We start from the raw sequence: 26,912 nt of genomic DNA on the forward strand, positions 1-26,912 counted from the left end.
ATTTTTATTTTTATAGAGAGTAAATTTCACCATTTAAGCGGTCTTTCTATGGGAGTGCTTTGTGGTTAAGAAAATTATAGTAGTGCATTTTTTTTTCTCTATTTTTCTCACTATATTTCGGGTTTATAATTTGCAAAGAACTGTTAAAATGTGATTGGCAATAGTAGCACTAGGAGGTGTACATTGTTTGGTGAGATTGTAGAGCACTAACTAATGTGCATTTTAATTTTAGTTTTTTTGAATTGCAGAGTATTGGTTGGTGTCCATTTTAATTTTAATATTTTTATATTGCAGAGTATTAATTGGTGTGCATTGTTTGGTGTTTAGTTTTAATTTTTGTGGGATTGCAAAACACTTGCTGGTGTGCTTTATCTGGTGTTTAGTAATTATGTTTTTTTTGGATTATAAAGCGTTAACTTGTGTACAATAGCTTTGGTTTGTGTGCTTTGTTTAGCAGGCGATTTACACTTCAGTGTTGATGTGAAGCTTACACTTTGGTTTTTGTCTATAATAAAATTAAAATATATTCTTAAGTTTTATTGGGCGTGCCTTCAGGCACGGGCTATCAATAAAGTTTTATATTCTTAAGTTTTATTGCGTGTGTTTACAATAAAGTTTTATTTTTTCACTTTTCTCTATCCTCACTTAATAACTAGCATGTTATCAATCACCTACAAAGCATACAAACTAACTAATCCCTTTTTCTTTTCTTTTTTTAGTAGGCAGGTCAATTAATTGGTTTGAGGCAAAGGTGGTGTTGGGTATGAGGTGAGGAAAAGCCGTGAATTTCATGTAATGATTTTTTGAAATAGTTTAGATTTTAGAAACTTATCTTCATGTAATGATTTTTTAAAATGGGTTAGATTTAAATGTGCTTCTAAATGGTTTTGATTTCAAAAATATGAAAATGATAAATGAACCAACGCAATTATTATAATGGGTTTCTAAATGAGTTTCTAAAATCAATTTTCATGTATTAGTTTTTGGAAACCTATCTTTATTTTGTTTAATTTAGTTACCCTATGTAACTATTCTCTTTATATCATTTGGAGTATTAATTATGTTTTTCTCATTCTCCTTCTAACTGTTCCGTTTCATTCAGTTTCATTCTTTCTTTCATTTTTCAATTGGGTTAAATATCTTTTATAAGTATTTGGTTGTGATCTTTGTTTAAAAAAATAGTATAGTTAATTTTATTTAATGAACCTTAGGTTTAATTTTAGTTAGATTTGTCCATTAACATTGATTTCAAGTTTGATTATTTTTTTGTTGCCTACTAATTGTTATACATAATGCTTCAACTAGAAAATGAGATATGCATTATCACAGGGATAGAAATTCAAAGGAGCATGATCATCCAAAAAAGGATCTTCACACAAGGTAAGCTTTAATTGTTTTAAAATTTAATTCTGTTTGATTTTAGAACTTTCAAAAATTCTTCTTCCTTATAACAAGACTCTTAGTCTTAATAAAATTTGAGTTTAATTATTCGCTCCCCTTACAAAATTTGAGTTTAATTCTATCTGGCGGTTTGTATGATTTATTTGCTTTTCTATTCATTTGTTTACTTTAGTAATGGATACATGTCTATTCTCACTTCATCATTGAATGACATAATTCAGTTGACCAAAATAGGTATGTTTAATTCTTCTTAATTCATAGTTATTGATTTTTGTATTTCCAATATGTATTTTGATGCGATTTTTTATGTTACAGTTTCTTTTGATGCAATTATTCTTCATTACAATTTCTTCCGATTTCTCATATGTATTTTGATGTAATTTTTCATAGCTATTGGTATTTTAAAGCGGATTTAAACGAGTGATTTTATTGTAAGTGACTGATCTATATTAGAAACGTTGGGTTACGTTGCTTCTACATGTGTGTCGTTGGTTGGCTCTCTCATTCTAAACAAAATGATTAATTTTTTTATTTTTTATTTATTTATTTTATTTATTTATTTATTTTTTGGGGTTAGCTAGGATGATTGTTTTGTATCAAAATGTTCATTGACCTTTATTTGAAGGCATTGAAATTTGATAAAGCAAAAACGATACTAATTCAATAATATTTTTTTTATTGAAGGTTATCCCATTCTAACTTGCTATAGTGTATATATGTGTTATTTTGACGTGGATAAAAACCTAAAATTTGCTATAGTGTATATATGTGTTAAGTTTAGCAAATATTTCTCGATTCTTTGCTTATGTTACATTGAAATATATAATTCATTTTTTGGACTTTAATTTTAAAATTTGCTATTTGAAATTTATAAATGTTTTCGCTAATTCAATGTATGGAAACAATTTCAGTTTCTTATAGGTGAATCTTTAAATCTGAGTAATATTATCATTTTGAATTGATTTATTACCACTAAGTTTCGTAGCACGTGATATGAAAAAAATTGTTGTCAGTGCCTTCAGGCACGGGTTATCTCTAGTATATATATATATATATATATTTTAAAATTTAGTTCGGCTCGGCTCAGCTTGGTTCGGTTCGGTTTGAATTGTGATTTTTTCGTAAAATTTACTAACTGAACCGTTTTTACGGTTCTCAATATTTCTTGAATCGAAATTGAATCAATTCTAAATAGAACCGAACCAAACCGTATAATTCAGTCTGGTTTGGTCCAGATTACCAGTTTGAACGGATTTTTAAACGGCCATATGGGGTTGAATCGGATGGGGCGGATTCAAAATTTTTAAATATATTATATATTATATTAAAAAAAATTAAATAATTAAAAATTTGTTGAGAAATTTATCAATTTAAATTTCATCTCACAAATAAATACTCTAATTAGTTTTAAATTTTGGAGTACTTACGTGTAGGTTCCAATAAGTGGACTTATTATCTAATAGATCTTATAAAAAAATTTGTCATAAAAAAAGTCACTAATTGTAAGTTTTAGTGACAATTTATAAAAATCATAACAAAAAAAGTCACTAATTGTCAATTTTTAGCAACGTATTTAAAAAATTGTCACAAAAAAATTATTTTTAGCGACAATTTGGCCAAGACTTATTTTCAATAACGCTTGATGGGAATTAAGTCTAACTATTAGGACCTATTAGTAGTTTATCTTTAAATGTTTTCATTGATCTGTTAAGTTTTATTAGTAGAGAATTTCTTTTGGTGTGGTCCTATTTTCAATTTTGGTAGTGTTTTGGTAAACTGTTATACCCTTTTTATTAATATGACAGGAATGATATGACACTCTAATGTGACATGTATTAACGTGACACTCAAACATAACGGATATGATGTGACATTCCAAAAAAACTAAAAATTCCTTAGTGTACTTTTTCTAAATGTAACTGAGAGAGAGATTCATAAGCCGGTTTGGGCCGTTGTAGAGGCTGAGTAGGTGATGTCCGAGCGTATTTGGACCGAGCTAACTTGGGCTTGTCCAGAGGCGGTTTTGCTTGGTCGAGGCTCAGGACCATGTTTGGACCGAGCTATTTTGGCTTCTCCAGAGGCGGTTTTGCTCGGTCAAGGATCATGCCCCGTGTTTGGGCCGAGCTTACTTGGTCGAGATGGTCGCCTGCCAACCCAGGTATGGTTCACACGTTTAGCTCAGCGAGAAGGCCTTCTGTATAGCGATCCCGGGTTTACCCTTGTTGAACAGTGATCCGGACATGTGTCCGTGGATGCTAGTAATTGATTATCGTCTTGTTTACATCTGTTACTACTTTGAATATTGAGTTATAGGATGTGTTGGGCAGGTTTGTTACAGGTTGGTTGCGTTTGGGAGCCTAGTGCTGCTGCCCAGATTTTTGGACCTTCGCTCGAGCGATGAGTTGGTCGCTCGAGCGAGAGTTGAGTTTGTGTCTGGTGGGTCGAGCCAGAGTGGCTCGCTCGAGCGAGCGGTTGCACCTGGTTCTGGACCTGAGAGCTGTCTTTCTTGGCTCGAGCGAGCTTCCTTCGCTCGAGCGGTCTGGATTTTTCTTTGCTCGATCGAGAACTTCTTGGCTCGAGCGAGAGTTTTCTGTGTCTGGTCGCTCGAGCGACCAATCCTTCGCTCGAGCGAGCGTGTTTTATATCAGCGGACAACAGCGTCTTAAACATCACTTTTTCACTTCCTTTCTTTGATTAAACCCTAAATCCGAGCCTCTCTCTCTCTAAACTTGCACTCTCTCTAAGATTTGATCTCCCTAGAGTGTGAATCTAGCCTAGGGCCTTTATTAAAAAGATAGAGGGCGTTGAGAGCTTTGTTTTAATCTGAAAAAGTTGGGATTTGGAACACGTTGATCTTCGAGTCTTCATCTCCTTTTTGGCTCAAGCTTCGAGGTAGGGATATCCTACTCCTCTCTATGGATTTTGTCTTTAAATTTTAGTATTTTGAAATGTTGGGGTTGGTTTGGTAATTTGGTGAAAGTTTGGGCTTTTGTGTAATTTTACAAAAAGTCGGGGTTTTAAATATATAAACCTATATGCATGTTAGGCATAGAGAAATGAGAATGATGTTGGTACATTGATGGAAATGGAACCCTAGGGTTGTTTTGTGAATTATGGTAATTTGCCCTAATTGGTTTAAATTAATTAATGCATATAATTAATTGAAGAAAACGAGGAATTGAATTGAAAATGTTGATATATTATCCATTTGTGCATTTATTTCCTGCTTAGAAATAATTGCTTTGGGCTACCGGTGAAGGGTAGTGTTGATTGTTGTAGACAATGCATGATGATTAGGCAAACTAAAACTAATCAATCGGGTGTGTTATAGAGTATGACGGTTGATAGAATACATTAACTTTATGTATTGAGTGATTGTGTATATGACCAGTGTGTTTATATGCATTATGTGTAGACGGTTGGTAGAATACATTAACTTTATGTATTGATTGATTGCGTATGTGATTCTGTGTTTACATGCGTTATATTGTGTATAGAACCTTTGTGTTTATATGCAATGTGTAGAGGAGGAGATGGGGGATGTACTCCGCGGTTTAGGGAAAGATGGGGGATGTACCTCTAAACCGGATAGGATTGGGAGGAGATGGGGGATGAACTCCGTAGATACAGCTCATATGTTTGTCTAGTGAAGTGTAGATACAGCTCATATGCTTGTCTAGTGAAGTGTGGATACAGCTAATATGCTTATCTGTTGATGTGTGATATGCTTATCTATTGGAATGTTGATATAGCTCATATGCCTATCTGTTGTAGTTGTGATATAGCTCATATGCTTATCTGTGAATATGGGATATTGTTGTTATACATATCTGTTGAGAATGTGGATATAGCTTATGTACTTATCTGTGAATGTGGGATATAGTTTTTATACATATCTGTTGAGAATGTGGATAGAGCTTATATGTCTATCTGTTGAAAAAGGGAAAATGAAAAGTAACTTGGACTCATAAGTCGTATGACATAAATATGTGATTTATGTGAATGTATCTGTGTTGGCCATCTATCAATTGCTAATCTTTTAGTCATTGTTCATGGTTGGTTTAGTGTATTTCTACTGGGCTGTGGCTCACCCTATATGGGAATATCATTTTCAGGTACAGGTAGCATGCCACCTCCAAGGACATAGCTTGGGAGGCTAGAGGCGGACATACTTTTGTCGTTTTTACTTTTTGATGTATTACATGTAAATTCAAGCCAAGGGCTTAATGTGTAATGAGTTAGTACTCTTTTGTTGTAACCAAGTGTTAACTTGGAAAGCTGTAAGCCCTTAGGGCATTTGCTTTTGTTGTTAACATGTAATACTTATGTAATGGAATTCTGATAAATGGAAGAATGTGGAACTTTTACATATCAACGCATGTCTTATTTGAAGGGATTAATGTATTATTTTGAGGGCGTTATAACTTGGTATCAGAGCGTACCGGGTTCGAATACTTTGGGTACGTGGGAAGTGATTAGGATCACAATGGGTTTGTCTCGCTGGATAGAGACTTAGTAGTAGTGTCATATACTATGTGTTTAAATTGATAACATGCTTATGTGACTATGTGGGTATGGGATTTAGTTTCTAGGATGTTGATTGGATCCTTGGGTTTCTGGGAGTCTAGTTGGAAAAGCACTTGATCAATGCTGTTTCTAACCAGAACTCTAGTAACGCCTCGGGACTATCATTATCCGGAAATGAAATTCGTAAAGTGCTTATGTGTTTATGTGCTTACGTGGAGTGAATTTCAGTTGTCCATGTATTAGGACGTGAGTGTTTAGCTTCGGCACATGTATGAGTGTGCTAACGTGTCTCTGTTACTTTTACTAGGATGCCTAGGCGAGGAAGTTGTGATTTCCCTCCTTCCGCTCGGGAAGAGTTGCGGAAACAGTTTGTGGAGTTACGCCAAGGTACTACACCTTTGGTGCGGTTCGAAAGGTGGTTTGCTAATCTGTCGAGGTTTGCTCCAGAATTGGTGGAGACGGAGGACTTGCGTTGTTTCGAGTTTGAGAGTAAGCTGCGTGACGACATCCGTGTGAGGATAGCGGGGTCTTGGCATAAAAGATATAGTGTGCTTGTTGAGGCAGCTGCCCATGTAGAGGTTGCGGTGCTAGCAATGGGGCAGAGTGGGGAGGGAGCCATCTCGGCAACTCCGGTGACTCAGGGTGTTGGTAGACCTTTTAAGAGGCAAAGGGGTTTAAACCCGCAACAGGGAGGTCGGGCTAGAACCACCCTTCCAGTGTCGGATTTGGGTTCGGGAGAACGTAAACAGAAGGATGTCGTTTGTTTCAAATGTGGTCTTCTGGGCCACAAGGTTTCGGGTTGCCCACAGAGGAAGAGGGCAGGGTTAGCAGTTCAACCAGTAGCCGTACCACCAGGATCAACTGACCAACCGGGTTTTGGGTCGATCAAATGCTCAGTGGGGAGGCAGTTGTTGGGGTCTTCATCAGCCCAGATTCTGAGCCAGTCTCGTGCTCAGGCACCGCCTACTTGTTGGATGTGTAATCAGCCGGGTCATATTCGGCGTTTCTGTACTCAGCCGGGGAATTCTTTAGGGGTTTTGCAACCTAGCCAAACTCAGTTTCATTCGACTGAGCAGGAACAGTATCGTTTTGGGGGACTAGCAGGCCAGATTGCGAGGGCCTCAGTAGAGTCGAGTTCCCAAGCCCCAGTTGGGGAAGTTCGTAGTTGTTCCAGGTGTGGACAGAGGGGTCACGACGGTAGTTCTTGTCCGTGGTTAGTAAACTCGTAGGTTGTCTTGTGTTTGGAGATGATCAATTTTGGCGATCCAGCGAGGGACGGCAGTGGTGGTAATACCAAGGGGTTGGTTTCGTTTTGGCTAATCCGTTTTGTAATCGGTGAATTATCGTTTGTGATCATTGGGTTCCGTTGTGTAACCAATGTGTTTTGGGAATGTTGAAACATCTAAACTGTTTGTTTGTCTATATGTATACATATGTGCTTTGTTTGTTAATTTCCCTGGAATGGGTGAATTGGAGCATGTTGTAGCTCTGAAGTTTTATTAATGTATAAAGTTGCTGTAAAACCACAAAAAATTCTTTTTTTTTTTGTATTAGGCGTGTGACTTGATTGGGAAAGATGAGGGCTGAGGAGCCATGTTTTCAAATTTGAAAGAACCACCGAGGGGTGCGTGTCCTAGCCAAGGCAATATTGGAGAGGATGTAAAGTGTGCGATTAGTACTAGATGTAGCACGTATTTGATATGGTGTCCTACGGGGGCATAGCGTATAATTTTGTTAAGGTTGGACTTGTACCTTCGTGGTAAGTAGCATTGCCGAGATTACAGGTGTGCTGATTGGCCGTTTTAAGTGAGGTGATGTTAGTCCCTATATAAGGTTGTGATTGTTGTGTGGGGGAGTGTTGTATTGTAAGCAGTTGGTGCTATATCTCGGGCAGTAGTATATGGGTATTTCCTAAGTTTTGGGGCTCCTTTATTTTGATCGAATGTGATAGGTTTGTACCTTAACACTGGTTAGGTCGGGAGATGCCATCGTAAGGGTGGATTGGGTGTACAGTCCGTAGTTGGGGTGTGATCCGTGGATGGAGTCACAATGGTATGGTGTTTGCGGATGGAGGTGTGGGTTAATGGCAAGGAGAGTGAGAACCTTTACTCTGCTGGATAGTTAGAAGAGTGAATCCTTGAAAGCCTTGTCAGCGACCTGTAGTGGTGTCGGGGTTTGGTTCATGATGGTTGCCTAGCGGTAGTTTTGACTAGTGGTTTAGCACGGAGACTGGGCCTCTGGAGGGTACTCTCGGGATGGGTGGCAGGCAAGATGTGGAGATTTGATGTGATGGTTAGATGTGATGGTTGCGAGAATTGCGCGGTGTTGGCAAGACTATGTGAGAATGTTCGAGGGAATGTGAGATTTGTATCTCGAGTTAGTAGAAATGGTACCTGTATATCGGTTCGTGTTTTGGGTCTTGCTAGTCAGTGAGTCCGTGGTAACCCCATTGGTTGTATAGGGGTAGCGTTTGAGTTGTGATTGGTTATCAATTGTTGGGTTTGGGTTGTGAGTGGATGCTGGTAGCATTCTTTGAAGGAAGGGCAGTTTATGTTCTAAAGTAGTGAGTATAGCGTTGGTCAAGGTGGTCCTTCGTGTTCGGGTTGTTGTGATTGAGGTTGACCATGTCGATCTTTGGTCAATGAAGTGAGCAGGCTTGCTAGATAGCCATGGCGGGGAATGGTGATTCCCTTAGATGCAGTGTTGATGCGGTTCAGTTTTAGGAGATCCGGAGAGGTTCCACAATTTGTGGTTTGTGTAGAGAACTCCGTGGTTGGGGTCAGTGGCTAGAGTGGCACATCAGTGTGTGGATTACTGAGTGTAGAGTTTATTGAGTTGATTAGTCAGCTTGTCGGTAACGGGTTTCGGGTTGGCATTGGTCACCTTGAGTTTAGTCTCGTTGGTTCTAAATTTTGTATGTTGATTAGGGAAAACTGAAACTAATCGAACATGTTTTGGTGTAGAATCTGACGGTTGGAATAATACATCTAATATATGTATTAATTGATCATTGTGAACGATTGGCTTTTATACATTATGTATGTTTGATGTTTGGTTTGATATTGATACAGCACTACGATGTGTATCATTTGTGTGTTAAAGGGGGATATTGTGGGGATGAGATGTGATCTCATTTGGTTGTTGGCCAGGTCCTGAGCCGTATTTATACCTTATGTGTTGATAGTACTACTGTTGTTTCTATTAACTATCATTATAGAAATGTTGTGTCCCATGTTGGTTGTGGCATCACCATGTGAGTGATGGTTGTTGATAGTGTCACTTTGGAAAGAAATGGAAAACAAACTTTTCCTAGTATTTGGGACCGTCTAGATGTATTGTTGAAAAGTTGATTTAATTCAAGGACTTTAAAGAATTCCCGATTAATCTTTCGGGCAAATAAACTGTGGATGACTCTACGTTCTGGGTAACACCGTATTTGTGAAAAATGTTTGCAAAGCTTCTGAGTTTTCGTATGGCACATGCAAGATTTATTCCGGAACGTCAACGTTGAAAATTTAAACATCTTTGGGAAATGCCTCTTGAACAAAAAAATGTTTTCTTATTATCTACTCTAAAGATTTGCTTTGGTCGTGGTGTTGAGTAGTGACTCAGCTTCGAGTGCTAGTCGGTCGTTGGTGAATTGTTCCGGGGGAAGTTTGGTTTGTTGAGGCTTGCATGCCTAAGGTGTGGTCGTTTAGAATGTGTTCCCTTGGTTAGTATCTTCCTCGCTAAGAGTAAGTCGGAGGTTTGTTGTGAAAGTAATTTCTTTCTGGGGGGACTCGGTTGTTGAATGCTCTGTGATTAATTGGCCTTGTGTTTTGGTGTATCCTTAATTTCGGGGACGAAATTCTTTATGGGGGGGAGGTTATAGCGATCCCGGGTTTACCCTTGTTGAACAGTGATCCGGACATGTGTCCGTGGATGTTAGTAATTGATTATCGTCTTGTTTACATCTGTTACTACTTTGAATATTGAGTTATAGGATGTGTTGGGCAGGTTTGTTACAGGTTGGTTGCGTTTGGGAGCCTAGTGCTGCTGCCCAGATTTTTGGACCTTCGCTAGAGCGATGAGTTGGTCGCTCGAGCGAGAGTTGAGTTTGTGTCTGGTGGGTCGAGCCAGAGTGGCTCGCTCGAGCGAGCGGTTGCACCTGGTTCTGGACCTGAGAGCTGTCTTTCTTGGCTCGAGCGAGCTTCCTTCGCTCGAGCGGTCTGGATTTTTCTTCGCTCGATCGAGAACTTCTTGGCTCGAGCGAGAGTTTTCTGTGTCTGGTCGCTCGAGCGACCAATCCTTCGCTCGAGCGAGCGTGTTTTATATCAGCGGACAACAGCGTCTTAAACATCACTTTTTCACTTCCTTTCTTTGATTAAACCCTAAATCCGAGCCTCTCTCTCTCTAAACTTGCACTCTCTCTAAGATTTGATCTCCCTAGAGTGTGAATCTAGCCTAGGGCCTTTATTAAAAAGATAGAGGGCGTTGAGAGCTTTGTTTTAATCTGAAAAAGTTAGGATTTGGAACACGTTGATCTTCGAGTCTTCATCTCCTTTTTGGCTCAAACTTCGAGGTAGGGATATCCTACTCCTCTCTATGGATTTTGTCTTTAAATTTTAGTATTTTGAAATGTTGGGGTTGGTTTGGTAATTTGGTGAAAGTTTGGGCTTTTGTGTAATTTTACAAAAAGTCAGGGTTTTAAATATATAAACCTATATGCATGTTAGGCATAGAGAAATGAGAATGATGTTGGTACATTGATGGAAATGGAACCCTAGGGTTGTTTTGTGAATTATGGTAATTTTCCCTAATTGGTTTAAATTAATTAATGCATATAATTAATTGAAGAAAACGAGGAATTGAATTGAAAATGTTGATATATTATCCATTTGTGCATTTATTTCCTGCTTAGAAATAATTGCTTTGGGCTACCGGTGAAGGGTAGTGTTGATTGTTGTAGACAATGCATGATGATTAGGCAAACTAAAACTAATCAATCGGGTGTGTCATAGAGTATGACGGTTGATAGAATACATTAACTTTATGTATTGAGTGATTGCGTATATGAACAGTGTGTTTATATGCATTATGTGTAGACGGTTGGTAGAATACATTAACTTTATGTATTGATTGATTACGTATGTGATTCTGTGTTTACATGCGTTATATTGTGTATAGAACCTTTGTGTTTATATGCAATGTGTAGAGGAGGAGATGGGGGATGTACTCTGCGGTTTAGGGGAAGATGGGGGATGTACCTCTAAACCGGATAGGATTGGGAGGAGATGGGGGATGAACTCCGTAGATACAGCTCATATGCTTGTCTAGTGAAGTGTAGATACAGCTCATATGCTTGTCTAGTGAAGTGTGGATACAACTAATATGCTTATCTGTTGATGTGTGATATGTTTATCTATTGGAATGTTGATATAGCTCATATGCCTATCTGTTGTAGTTGTGATATAGCTCATATGCTTATCTGTGAATATGGGATATTGTTGTTATACATATCTGTTGAGAATGTGGATATAGCTTATGTACTTATCTGTGAATGTGGGATATAGTTTTTATACATATCTGTTGAGAATGTGGATAGAGCTTATATGTCTATCTGTTGAAAAAGGGAAAATGAAAAGTAACTTGGACTCATAAGTCGTATGACATAAATATGTGATTTATGTGAATGTATCTGTGTTGGCCATCTATCAATTGCTAATCTTTTAGTCATTGTTCATGGTTGGTTTAGTGTATTTCTACTAGGCTGTGGCTCACCCTATATGGGAATATCATTTTCAGGTACAGGTAGCATGCCACCTCCAAGGACATAGCTTGGGAGGCTAGAGGCGGATATACTTTTGTCGTTTTTACTTTTTGATGTATTACATGTAAATTCAAGCCAAGGGCTTAATGTGTAATGAGTTAGTACTCTTTTGTTGTAACCAAGTGTTAATTTGGAAAGCTGTAAGCCCTTAGGGCATTTGCTTTTGTTGTTAACATGTAATACTTATGTAATGGAATTCTGATAAATGGAAGAATGTGGAACTTTTACATATCAACGCATGTCTTATTTGAAGGGATTAATGTATTATTTTGAGGGCGTTATATTCTGTTTACCGGCTCAACCTGTCTTGAACTCGGCTCTGCCGGAATGCTACTAAGCTCGGTTGTGATGGAGCTTGGCGAGCAGAGCCCTCGAACTCGTTACGCAACACGGTCGTATGAGGCCGAGGTGATGCCGTCGGGCTGCCTAGTTCCCGCTAACGTTGTCTGGCGGTTTGGTTAGGTGGTGTTAGCTGGATTTGTGCTGACAGATGGGAGAGCAGCTCCACGCGTCAACAGACTAATGGGTGCAGAGCTGAGCACAAAAAGTATATAAGCATGACTGCGCCCCCATGCTGGGGATGGAACATCATTTGGTGAGATACAATTTGACATTGATTGAATTTCTCTCTCTCTCTCTCTCTCTCTCTCTCTCTCTCTCTCTCTCTCTGAGTGTGTGTTAACTTGACCGTCGGAGTGGTTTTCCAGCAACACACCGCCGTTGTGTTCTCAGGTCGATCAGATAGATTCAGAGCTTGGACGAGAGGAGTACGGACAGCAACAAATATCTTTTCCCCGTACAATTGGCACCGTCTGTGGGAATTCATTTTTGCAGACAAAACCTTGTCCTCCGAGCTCATCTGATCGCCTTCCATGGCGAACAACGATGAAATACCGTTGTTTTCCATTGACGGTGTAACCCCGGAGTCAGCGAGACGGAGAGACGAGCTCCCCACCATTCCGAACATGGCGGAGCTAGAAACTTCCCTAGGAGGACTTCCGAGAGATGCACGAGATAAGCACGCTAGAAGTTTTGGTCGCTCACGGAGCCCAGACGGGCACCGACGGCAAAGAGAATCACATGCTCGACGTCTGGAGCACAAGTTAAGGGACCAAGACATCGACATCCAGAGAATGGCGGCAAAGATAGAAGCTCTCAAACGCCAGGTCAAAGGGAAGGGTGTTGCTGGAGTGGGAGACCACAATGACCGCACCCAACCCTGCCGTTCTGGCAGCCAAAGCCAGTGGCGCACTCCCTCCCTTTCTATCACCAGAAGCTATAGGGGTGGAGATCTAGACACGCCTGCAGAGAAGTCTAGCGTGCAAGATAGTACCTACCACCCCTCACGTCCGTTGACCACTTCGGTATTCTTACTCCGTCCGTTCAGAGGACTTGAGGGATGTACTGAAGGAGCGAGCTCACCGACGGGAGGCCGAAAGGGTGCCGGCGTTCCAGCGGTTATCTTATGGAGGTCACCATAGTGAGGAGGTTATAATGCCGCCGCCCTGTTTGACCGTCCCAGTTCCTTTGGACACCAACTTGGCGAGGCTAAACGCCTCCCTCTTCTCCCTTGAAATAGAAACCATACCACTCCCAGCGGGCTTTCACCATCCCAAGTTTACACTTTATGACGGCAAGAGCGATCTGTACATGCATCTAAGCCACTTCCGGCAGGTCATGGCCAGACACAGGCGTAATGATGATCTTATGTGCCTTATTTTTCCACCTAGCTTGGGCGAACTGGGCTTGAAATGGTTTGAGAGACTCCCGGAGGAGAGCATTGAGAGGTGACAGCAGTTGGCGGAAGCATTCGTGACTCGTTTCAAAACCAACACCAAAGCACCAAAGGAAGTGGACCACCTTCTAAGTGTCAAGATGGAGTCGAGTGATACCCTCAAGGCATACAACTCTAGGTACTGGGAAACCTTCAACGAAATCCTAGATTTTCTCGATTAACCTGACAATCACCCAATATAAGCATGGTCTTCCAGTCAGGCATAGGCTGAGAGACTCGCTTACAATGAACCAGCTGACGTCGATGGGGCAACTAATGCAGCGCATCAATGAGCACCTCCGCGTAGAGGATGATGCGGCGGCATCCACTGTGAAGACAAATCCGGTGGTAACAGACAAAAGGGTGGCTGGCAAGGTACACGCGGTCAGACAGAAGACAAACTGTCCGAATGATCGCGCTGGGAAATCTGATCGTGGAACAAATCATCGAAACCGGGGTAGAGGTCACCGCAATGACCGAGCAGAATATCCCCTCGATGACGCAGCTGATGCCAATAGAAGGTTGAATGCCCGGACGGGCATCACCACGGTATTCAAAATTCCAATCTATCGCATACTTAGTGAAATTCGTGATGAGGATTACGTCCGGTTTCCTGCTAAGTTGGGCGATGCGCAAAAGGGCTTCAATCCGCGGTACCGCTACACTTATCATAGGGAGTGAGGACACCGGACAAAGGACTGTTTACCTTTGAAACAACATTTGGAGGAGTTAGTCGCCGCCGGTCACTTAGACCTTTACATTAATGGGGGCGTCAAAGCCGCGCATCCTAACCCGGCTGATCCGAAAGGTTTGGATGACTTAGAGGCACCCCCTCAAGGAGTGGTCAATGTGATCCACGACATAGTGGAGCCGGCGCGTGTGTGCAAGCACCGAGGAATGATCAAAAAAGCGGAACATATGAGGGAAGTTTTGTCAGTCCAGCCCGCGGTCAAAAAGGGGAAGACTGAGGAGAAAGACGTGATTAGTTTCTCAACTAGGGACCTAGAGCGCATTCAAACGCCACACAACGATGCCCTAGTGGTCACTCTCCGCGTCAGAGAATTCGATGTCAAACGCATCTTGATTGACCAAGGAAGCTCGGTTGAGATTATATACTACGATGCGTTCAAGCAACTCAAACTCCGGGATACAGACTTGGCTCCGGCAACCTCGCCACTGGTTGGTTTCAACTCGCAACCGGAGTGGCCTATGGGAAAGATAATTTTACCGGTCAAAGCCGGATTCGTGATCAAGCAGTTGGAGTTTTGGGTATTGAAGGTGTCGTCCACATACAATCTGATCCTCGGTAGGGAATGGCTTCACGCTATGCAAGCTGTAGCATCGACCTACCACCAGGTTATGAGATTCCCCTCGGCTGTCCGTATTCCTTTCGTCCAAGCTCTGAATCTATCTGATCGACCCGAGAACACAACAGCGGTGTGTTGTCGGAAAACCCCTCCGACGGTCAAGTTAACACACACTCAGAGAGAGAGAGAGAGAGAGAGAGAGAGAGAGAAATTCAATCAATGTCAAATTGTATCTCACCAAATGATGTTCTATCCCCAGCATGGGGGCGCAGTCATACTTATATACTTTCTGCGCTCAGCTTTACACCCATTAGTCTATTGACACGTGGAGCTGCTCTCCCATCTGTCAGCACAAATCCAGCTAACACCACCTAACCAAACTGCCAGACAACGTTAGTGGGAACTAGGCAGCCCGACGGCATCACCTCGGCCTCATACGACCATGCTGCGTAACGAGTCCGAGGGCTCTGCTCACCGAGCTCCATCACAACCGAGCTTAGTAGCATTCCGACAGAGCCGAGTTCAAGACAGATCGAGCCGGTAAACAGAAGGCCTTTTCGCCGAGCTAAACGTGTGAACCATGGAACCCGGGTTGGCAGGCGACCATCTCGGCCAAGTAAGCTTAGCCCAAACACAGGGCATGATCCTTGACCGAGCAAAACCGCCTCTGGACAAGCCCAAATAGCTCGGTCCAAATATGGTCCTGGGCCTCGACCAAGCAAAACCGCCTCTGGACAAGCCCAAGTTAGCTCGGCCCAAACACGCTCGAACATCACCTGCTCGGCCGCTACAACGGCCCAAACAGGCATATGAAGCTCCCTCTCAATTGCCCCTAATTCCGTCTGCAAAAGTGTAACTGGGATTACATGATCCGACCGGGGTACATTCTCTGTTGGTTTTTCCTCCGCAGGATGTTAACCGCGCTAATCCCCATGCTCGATTTCTAGACTTGCTTGGTCGACGCCTCAACTTGCCATCTTGTCTTTTCAATACTAACGTCTCCCCCATTATGGACACGCATCGATCATTTATTGGCCTTGAGCAGCCAACCCAGCCGTCTCTTCATATTCGAATTTTGGCGGTTCTTTTCTCCTATAAACACGCCACCTGCCCTTTCACATTTTCTTTCATTCCTGACGTCCAAACGCTGCAGTGCCAACCTCCCTACTCAAACACCATTCCTGCTCTCGACTGCGTTTGTGCTCGAAGATTCGACTTTTGCCTCTAAACTGGTACGTTCTTCGAATCTCTCCGTTGTTTTTCATTTGAAACCCACATTTTAGAGCACATCAGCAATAGGTTTTTAGGATGTAGCTCCCCAAAAACCACCCCTACCCCTTCTCTCTCAATTGTTCTTCAATTTCCATGATGAACATAAGAGGATCTGGGGTGGACCGGGCTCCAGGTCTTCTTTTGATCCCAAAAAATAACAAAACCGAGCAAGTTGCGAGTTTGCAAAAACTCCTGTAGGAACCGAGGTAGTAGAGTACTTGACCGCTCGACCAGGCTAATATCTGGTCCGCTCGAGCAGCCAAGCTTCTGGGTTTACCTTTGTGACCGAGATGGTCTGGCACTTTATTTGACCGAGCTAAAGTCAAGCTCGTTTTGTGCAACCGTGCTCCCACTTACACTTACCCTTACTCTTACTGCAGAGTCTTAGTGGACCAGAACCAACACTGAGGCTCTCAACAGCTGAGCTGCCATCAAACGAAAATTTGCCAAACCAACACTGCCATGCTAAAACCAACAGGCTTCCCATGGGGCGTTACCGCTTCCTGGTTGACACGCCGGTTACCCTTGCCGCATTCCGGGAAGAATATGGTGTCCCCGCAGATGTACATCTCGAGCTCGGTGCTGAGGATACCACACCATGGTGTTGACTGGACGAATGCCTCTTCACCGTGCTGTCCATAATCGAGGGTGGTTTACGCTTCCTGGTCCAACCTCTGATATGTGAATTCTTGAGGCGTACCGGGCTAGCGCCAACCTAGGTCTCCACCAACACATTTAGAATAATAAACGGTGTGGCCGAGCTAAATAACCGACTCGGTTTGAACCTTGGGCTAGCCGAGATTCTGTGCCAATACACAATAGGCCATACAGGCGACAGGCATAATTATTATTTAAAAATTAGACCAGGCAAAGAAAAACTCGTAACCAGCACCCCGGATAAAGATATGCATGATGACGACTTTTTCTGGGTGTCTGGTAATTATGAGACGGCCGACGTGCCCGACTGGTACATCAGCATGAACTTCGGTTCAACATGTAAGTCATGCTCACTGCTCGGTCAACCTATTTTCCTTTATTGTTCTGTACTAATGCCCTTTTCTTCTTTCCTACTTTGCAGCTATCGAAGCCTTGCAAGCAAACTACTATAATCCGAACGAGGATGCCATTAGAGCCGCGCTGAGGTATAGCCACCGAGACTGCCACGAACTTCTCGGTTACGTACCGAGCTACCGCTACTTGGCTCCCTACAGAAGTAGAGTCACCGACTTTCTCCGAGCACTGTCTCCACCACCCGATCTAACACTCCCGGACGTGCCCCTAATCTGGCTGACCGAAGCAGAGGAGATGGCCAAACGAAGCCATATCAAAAATCTCATCACCGCCACATCCACCGAGCTGCCAAGCATCCCTACTCGCGCAGCTGTTACCGGTCAAACAAGTGGGGCCGTGGTTGCGTTGGTGTCAACTACCGCGGCGCAGACGAGCAAAGACAGCCGCCAAGCAGGGAAAAGGCCTCGGACCACTGATCCCACAGCCGAGCTCGTTGCGAAGCTAAGCACCGAGAGCAAGCCGTAGTCGCATCTGAGCCAACACCACCTTGGAAGCCTCAGTTGAAGCACCAAGGTAAGGAGATCCCGGCAAACGCTTCGGTCAAAGGCGACAAGGAACACCTCCTAGCCTTCGATCTGACCAAAGCCCTCCTCTTACCGAGCGATGTGACCAGCAGCGACCACGTGCCCGACACCTGGCTCGTGAAGTCCTCGGTCAAGTCTATGACCTGGGTAAGAATTTCGCATGCTTTATTCAAAATTTTCCAAGTGTTTGCATGATTGGCTTTCTTTATTCAAAATCTCTTCTTGTAGATCATCTAGAAACAACATCTGGTGATAGAGCGAATTCATAGACTCCGACAGAAGGTGACCGACGCTGCCAGCCAGGTTGAGCACCTTCAAACCAAGCTGGGGCGGTCGCAGGCTTCTTTAGATATTGCAAATACCGACAACTCCAAACTTAGAGCCGTTGAGAAGGAACGGGACGCTCTCCAGGCTGAGCTGGATGCGTTAAAGCAAGCAAGAAAGGATGAACTGGATAAGGCAAACAACGAAGATTTCAAGAAGGCTGAGGAAAGCTACACCAAGCAAGTCAAGGCCACCAAGGACATTTTCTTCAAGTTCGGTTGGAAGGCTGCTTGCGAACAGCTCGGCCAAGGATCTGGAACTGACGTGTTTACCTCTCCCCCCGTTGCCTTTCTACTGGCCTATATGGTGCCGTATGCAAATGATGTCTTCAGTGCATTGCAAGCTGAGGCCAAGGAAGAAGGCGGGGAAAACGCCGAGGAGGATGCCAATGGAGCACACCCCCCGAAGGAGGCCGGCCAGGTTGAGTCCGGCGCTTGAGAAACCACAACCACGGTCGACCTGGAGGCAGCTGCAACCGGGGATGACTTCGCTGACCTTTCCCCCTTAGTTTAGTTTTTTTTTTTTTTTTTTTTTTTTTTTTTTTTTTTTTGTAACCAGGCTGCCTGCCCCACCTTATGTAATTCAGTTTATCATCAATGAAAAGTTTTAATTTCATTAACTGTTGCATTGCTTGTCAGACAATGTTTCATCATCTCGGCAGGAACCTTTAAGCAAAACTTCAACTACTTTAGCCGGGATAAAGCACCTCGGCTAAATCTTTTGTGTTGGGCAAATCACCAACCCTTTTAGCCGGGACAAAGCATCTTGGCTAAAGCCTTGAGCAAATCATCAACTCATCTAGCCAAGGAAAACCATCTCGGCTAATACCACAGAGTTGAGTAAATCATTAACTCGTTTAACCGAAGTAAAACATCTCGGTTGAAACCACAGAGGTGGCATCGAAAACATCAAAATGCTTCAGCAAAGATAAGTCACTTCTATTATATTTGACAAAAAGAGTGTTACATTCGGAAGTGTGGGGAAAACAAATCCTTCCTGAAAAAATTGCATAAGAACGAAAAATAGTAAAAATAGTACAGTTTGAGGTTAGCCGCATTCCATGGCCGAGGTACGCCTTTGCTATCCAAATCTTCCAAATGGTAGGCCCCCTTGCCTGCTAGATTAGTTACCTTGTAGGGCCCTTCCCAGTTTGCCCCTAGCTTGCCTTCGCCCGACACCAGTGTGTTACCCATGACTTTCCTTAAAACCCAGTCGCCCACTTGAAACGGTATGGGGTGTACGGTTTTGTTGTATTTCCTGGACAATTCTTGTTGGTATGTGGCCACGTGGACCAAAGTTTTTTCTCGGCGCTTTTCAGCTAGGTCCAATTCTAGGGCGATTGCTTCAGAATTCATCTTGGGTTCAAAATTTTCATTATGGATGGTAGGCATGCCGATTTCCAATGGGATGACCGCCTCTATGTCGTATGCCAGGACAAAAGGAGTCGCCTCGGTGGATCGCCTCGGGGTTGTCCGATATGCCCAAAGGACACTCGGGAGTTCCTCGGCCCATTTTCCTTTGGCTTTCTCAAGTCTTTTCTTCAACCCATCAAGAATGGTCTTGTTTGATACTTCGGCTTGGCCGTTGGACTACGGGTAAGCCAGAGTGGAGTTATAGAATTCGATCTTCAATTCCTCACAAAATCCTCTGAATAAGCGCCCATCAAATTGGGTGCCATTATCAGAAATCAGAATCTTGTGGACGCCAAACCGCGTTACCACATTCTGCCAGACAAACTGTTTGACATCTTTCTCCTTGATAGTCGCCAAGGGCTCAGCTTCAACCTATTTGGTGAAGTAATCCGTAGCCGCAATGAAGAACTTCCGATTGCCTAGTGCCGTTGGGAGTGGTCCCACGATGTCTAGTCCCCACATCGCAAAAGGCCAAGGGCTTGTGAGGGGAAGAAGTTCTCTGGCCGGCTGGTGAATTTGGTGGGCGAACTTCTGGCACTTCTCACATTTTCTAACATATGTTTGAGCGTCCGCTTGCATGCATGGCCACCAATATGCTTGCGAGATAGCTCGGTAGGCCAAAGATCTTCCCCCGATGTGACTTCCGCATATGCCTTCATGAATTTCGTACAGGAAAGCTTCCATACTGTTTGGGTGGACACACTTAAGGTAAGGACCGGTGTATGACTTCTTGTATAAAGCGCTAGATGGAGAGAGCCAAAACCGCTTTGACTTCACCCGGACTTTATGTGCTTCCTTTTTATCGGCCGGAAGGGTCCGTTCTTTCAAGAAGAGGATAATAGGGTCTATCCAAGAAGGGCCAAGCTCAGTGCAGAGTACTTCTGTCTTCTCGGGTTCCTCGATTCTAGGCCTTGGAAGAAACTCAATCAGGAGAGGGCTGGGAGATGTTCTGTCGACCATGGAAGCTAGACTGGCTAACTAATTTGTTGGACTCTTATTGTCGGGAAACGCTTGATGTGTTCTCTTACGAGAGCTTGGTACTTGGCCGTTCTGTCGTCTTTGGCTTCGTAGACCCCGGATACTTGGTTGACAACAAGTTGGGAGTCACTGTAAACCATCAGCTTGGATGCGCGCAACTGAAACGCGCTCTTAAGCCCGACCAATAGCGCCTTGTACTCAGCCTCGTTGTTTGACGTGGGGAATCCGAGGGTGATAGAGTGCTCGATGGTCAGACCATTTGGCGAGATCAAAACTATGCCCAGCCCGGCACCGTGACGATTTGAGGCTCCATCTACAAAAATTTTTCACATTTCACCAACGAAGAGTTTCCAACATTCTGAGCGATCCTAGGAGGCTTGAAGGTTGATGGGATCACGGGCACTCGGTTGTTCGGTTTCAGGTTCACTGCTGTTCGGTTCCACTTCATCCCCAAGGTTGATGCCCAAGTCTGTCGTCGCATTGCCGGGCTGCGGTACTATTCCGACAGGAGGTGCTATGGACGTGCGCGCAAGTTCTGCGTCGCCACCATCACCCTGTTGTGGAATTTTTGTTGAGCCTTTGTTCACTTCCTCGGGTACCACAGTGAGATCCACTGGGCATACTTGGTGAACTCCAGGTGAGAATTCAGCAACGAAATCTACCAATGCTTGTGCTTTTATGGCCGTTCGGGGTTGAAACTTGACATCGAACTGTCCCAATTCAACCGCCCACTTCAGGATTCGACCGGAGAAATCCGCCCGTTCGAACGAGGCTTTGAGAGGGAATTCGGTCAACACAATGATTGTGTGAGCGTGAAAGTAGTGCGCCAATTTTCTGGAGGCCATCATCAATGCCAAAGCAAGTTTTTCCAGCGGTAAATACCTCGACTCGGCTGGTAGCAAGGTTTTGCTCATGTAAAAGATAAGGAAATACTGGATACCTTATGATTGGACAAACACCGCGCTAACTGCATGTTGTGAAACTGCCAAATATAGGTAGAGTTCTTCGCCAGGCTTGGGTGTCACCAATAATAGAGCAGAAGACAAATACGCCTTGAGCTCGGCCAAAGCCCTGTCACATTCCTCGTCTCATGAAAACTTGGATTTCAAGGCTCGAAAAAAAGGGCGGCAGCGATCTGATAACCAGTTTATGAATCGGTTAAGCGCGACAGCCATTCCGGCCAGATGTTGCACGTCCTTCGCCGAGTTGGGCTGCTTCAATTCTTGTATGGCTTTGATTTGTGTGGGGTCTTCCTTGATGCCTTGGTTTGTGACTAGGAAGCCCAAGAATTTCCCGGATCCCACGCTGAAGGCACACTTTGACGCATTCAGGCATAGCTTGTGCTATTTGAGAATGGTGAACATCCCGGCTAGGTCAGACAAGTGGTCTGCCTGATGCCTGCTTTTGACCACCATGTCATCGATATAAGCCTCCATCGTCCGGCCTGGCAGAGGAGCGAACATTTTGGTCACCATCCTTTGGAAAGTTGCCCCGGCGTTCTTCAAACCAAAAGGCATGACTCGATAGCAGAAGAGTCCCCTTGGAGTGGTGAAAGAGGTTATCTCGCGGTCGAGGCCATGCATGGCAATCTGATGATAATCGCGGTAGGCATCCAAGAAGCTGAGCCTGTTATGCCTGGCCGTTAGATCCACCAGCTGGTCTATTCTGGGCAGAGGAAAGCTATCTTTAGGGCAAGCTCGGTTGACGGTCTTGTAGTCAACGCAAACTCGCCACTTTCCATTTTTCTTAGGTACGACGACCGTGTTTGAAATCCACCGAGGGTAGTGCACTTCCTGAATAGCCCGTACTTTAAGGAGGTTCCTTACCTCCTACGCGACTACCACGGCATGATGAAGAGCCGATCTCCTTGTTTTTGAATGATAGGGCGTGTATCTGGGAAAACATTGAGTTGGTGGAAAATAAAGCTTGGGTCAATGCCGAACTTGTCGTACGGCGTCCAAGCGAAGACTTCGATATTCACCATCAGAAATCTACCATCTCGGTCTTTTCTTGGGCAGTAAGGCTGGACCCTAGCAAAAAGAATTTGTTTAGACTTTCGGTGTCGATCTGCACTTCCACCAATTCTTTAATAGCCTTGTCCTCGGTCTTGGCGCCCACATCTTCAAGGACTCCCTAGTCTTTCGGACGTTCAATCATTTGGACAAAGCCTTTAGCAACTCGGCTCCGGTTCACTGTCACGAAGTCTTTAGCAACTCGACTCCCTTCTGAGAGGGTAATTTATATGTAAATTGGGCCGAGCTGGGTAATCGACCGTTCTTTGGGCACGGTAAGAAGAGCTGAATGAAAGGGGAGTGAAGTTAGCCCGATCCCAGAAAGCCCTATTGTTATCTCGGTCCAGAGAGACTTGTTGTTATCCCGGTCTGGGAGAGATTAGTGGATACCTCGGTGACCACACTCAGAATTAGCCCGATTGTGGCATTTTGCGGTTATCTCGGTCAAAACCTTGCTATTTCTTAGCTCGGTCCAAACACACCATGGTTTGTAGAGGAGAAGCCGAGGTAAGAGTAGTGAATGGAAGAAGCCGAGCTGGATTTAATTCGGTCTACTTTGCGGCTTAGCATAGCCATGCTTACCTCGGTTATATTGGGATTCGACCATGGTAAAACCATCTCACTTGGTTTAAACAGTGAGGGGGGTGTTGAAGGATAAGTATTATCTTTCAGGAATGTGACTCCTAGGAGGATTCTACAGAGAGGAGTAAGAGTCTTACTAGGATTGTACCACATGGAACCTATAAAAGCTCATAACATCACCTATGGAGAGGTAACACAACTTTGATTCTCGAATACACAGGGCTTTTGTCTATTTGTCTATTTCGCTGACTTAGGCATCAGAGAGGTATCCAGCACACACTTGCCGGCTAGCTCACGTTTGTGTTTTCAGGGAGTAAAGCGACGACGTACGGAGGAGCGCATACTTGATCAACAGGATTATACGAGAAGGTTTATTTCTTTCCCGTACAATTGGTGCCGTCTGTGGGAATACCAGACAAAGAACAAAACCTCTTGATCAAGTTTCCCTCGCTAATTGAATAGCGCACAACGAAGATTTGCCGCAGTCTGCCATTGACGGACAAACCCCAGAGGGGGGTGGGAGGCGCGAAGGATTGCCCTCTATCCCTCCCATAGTGGACTTAGAACCCCAGCGACAGAATCCCCGGAGGGATGCAAGGGGGAGGCGGAACAACAGCCCCGTCGCTCTCGCTCACCAAGTCCTGAAAGGCAAAGGCGAAGAATCGACCCTCAAGCTCTGGAAGATCGTCTAAAAGAGCAAGATGAACTAATAAGGAAGATGGCGGCAGACATGGAGGCCACGAAGCACCAGATCAAGGGAAAATGGGTGGCGACAGGAGAGGGGCGCAAAGGCAATGCGCCTCCTCGCCACTCAGAAGATCGTGGTAGGCATACCACGCCATCACAAGCAGAGAGTAGAAGCCTCAGGACAGGCGACACTCAATCAAAGACCTCTAGAACTCGTTACTCCAGGTCTGAGAGAATGAGATCATTGAGGTCTTACACTGAGGGAAGTACCTATCGGCCCTCATATACGCACCAGACATCATCCAGGCAAACGGAGTTGCCTAGATCGTCCAACTTACGGACTATGCTTGAAGAAAGGACGCGATAGAAGGAGGATGCCAGGGCACGCGGCCCACACAGAATTTCAGCCCTTCAGCAGTTGGCTCCTCGGACGCATGGAAGCGTCGAGGTTGGAATGCCAATACCGCACCTTGCCTATGAACCAACAGATAAAGCGTTGGCAAGACTACATAGCTCACCGTTTGTTTCGACAATTGAGAACGCACCATTACCCTCAGGCTTCATCCAGCCTAAATTTGCCACGTACGAAGGGAAGACAGACCCTTACATGCACCTAAGCCACTTTCGCCAAGTCATGGCGGCATACCGACAAAACGAAGCTTTGATGTGCATCATATTCCCATCTAGCCTCGGCAATCTAGGTTTAACCTGGTTCGAAAGACTACCAGAAGGCAGCATAGCCTCCTGGGCACAATTTGCGGAGGCGTTCGTGACAAGATTCAGAACGAACACCAAGACGCCAGTGGAGATTGATCAGCTACTCTCCATTGACATGGGCGACAAAGAAACACTGAGGTCCTACAACAGTCGCTACTGGGAGACATTCAACCAGATAAGGGACTGCCCCACCAATCTCGCCATCGCACAATATAAAAGAGGACTTCCAGTGGGAAACAGATTGAGGGATTCGATTACAATGACTCCACCCCTCACGATGGAAGCCTTGATGGAGAGAGTGCAACAACATATTCGGGTGGAGGAGGATGACACTCGTGCCAAAGCAAAATCTGGTGCAACAGCAACACCAGACAAGAAGACTACAGCAAAGGTCAATACGATAGAACGTCAAAACAAGAATATACGAGGCAGGCGAGACAATGAAGAGGACCGAGATAAAAGATGGTTAAGAGTCCGCACTGCCATTACCACGGTATTCAAGAAACCAATCTACCGAATTCTCAGTGAGCTACGCGATGAACCTTTCGTCAAATGGCCAACTAAATTGGGAGAGGCACAGAAGGATTACGACGAAAGATCTCGGTGCACCTTCCATAAAGAAAAGGGGCACCGCACTGAAAACTGCATGTCGTTAAGACAGCATCTGAAGGAGTTAGTGGCAGCAGGTCACTTAGACCGGTACATAGAAAGAGGGACGCAGCCAGCCCCGCAAAACCACGACCACCCAGACGGAACACCGAACGACGCCCCACCTCAAGGCGTGATAAACGTAATACATGGGGTATTTGAGCCTGAGCGAGTATGTGAGCTCAGGGGCATGATAAAGAAGGATGAGGACTTAAGGGAGGTATTAAGTGTGCAGCCCACCATTAAAAAGGGAAAAACAGAAGCCACGAACGTCATATCTTTTTCAGATAGAGACTTGGCAAGGATATACTGCCCTCACAATGATGCACTGGTCGTCACTCTCTGAGTCAAGGATTTTGACATCAAGTGGATTTTGATTGACCAAGGGAGCTCATGTGAGATAATGTACTACGACACCTTCAAACAACTGAAATTGGAGGACAAAGACTTGGCACCAGCTGTATCCCCCCTGATCGGATTCAACTCAATGCCAGAGTGGCCAGTCGGCAAGATTATCCTTCTAGTTAGGGCAGGAAGCGTGACAAAACAAGTGGAATTTTGGGTGTTAAAGGTCCCTTCCACTTACAACATAATCTTGGGAAGAACATGGCTGCATGCCATGCGAGCGGTAGCTTCATCCTACCATCAAGTAATGCGATTCCCCAACGAAATCGAGGTAATTGAAGAGGTCTTTGGAGACTAAATTATGTCCAAGCAATACTTTGTCACGGTAAATGGCAGCTGTGCTGCCAAGGGATATGTTCATTCGGTGGAAGAACCTAAGAGCAATGAACTGTTCGCAGATGTTGGCAAAGTAGCTGATCAAAAAGCAGTGGAAGACTTGGCAGAGGTCAGAATAGATGAAAAGAACCCGGATAAGTTCTTTTTGCTCGGTTCGTCGTTGTCCAGCATTGAGAGATTAGAGGTCTTGGAATTCTTGACCTCTAACATCGAAGTGTTTGCCTGGACACCCTACGACATGCCAGGCATTGATCCAAACTTCATCTGTCACCAACTCAATGTCCATCCATCCGCCAGACCAATCATTCAGCGCACTCGCAGATCGGCACTCCACCACGCCGAGATGGTGGCGGAAGAAGTAGGAAATCTGCTAGAGGCAGGAGCTATCAGAGAGGTGTACTACCCCAGATGGATTTCCAACACAGTCGTGGTGCCAAAGAAGAATGGCAAATGGCGTGTCAGTGTCGACTATAAGACAGTCAACAAAGCATGCCCAAAGGACAACTTCCTCCTACTACGGATAGATCAACTGGTAGACCTAACGGCGGGGCACAACCGACTTAGCTTTCTTGATGCGTACAGAGGCTACCATCAGATCGCCATGTATGAACCAGACCAAGAGGTCACGTCCTTTACAACTCCAAGAGGACTATACTGCTACAAGGTCATGCCCTTTGGCCTAAAGAATGCGGGGGTAACATTTTAAAGGATGGTCACCAAGATGTTTGAACCATTGTTAGGCAGAACAATGGAAGCTTACATCGACGACATGGTGGTCAAGAGCAAGGATGAGAACGACCATCTCAAGGACCTAGGTGAGATGTTTCAGATCCTTAAGAAGTACAAGTTACGCCTCAATGCGTCTAAGTGTGCATTCAGAGTAGGATCTGGCAAATTCCTAGGCTTCTTGGTGACCAACCGAGGTATAGAAGCAGACCCCTCTTAGATCAAAGCAATTCAGGATCTGGAGAGGCCAAAAACAGTAAAAGAAGTGCAGCATCTCACCGGCATGGCAGCTGCACTCAACCGATTCATAAGTCGGTCGTCAGACAGACTACGACCATTTTTTCAACATTAAAAGCCAAGTTCGAGTGGGATGAAGAATGCGACCGCACTCTGTAAAGCT

The sequence above is a fragment of the Camellia sinensis genome, chromosome 7, assembly GCF_055761805.1.
Source record: "Camellia sinensis isolate YWXY chromosome 7, ASM5576180v1, whole genome shotgun sequence".
Taxonomy (NCBI): domain Eukaryota; kingdom Viridiplantae; phylum Streptophyta; class Magnoliopsida; order Ericales; family Theaceae; genus Camellia; species Camellia sinensis.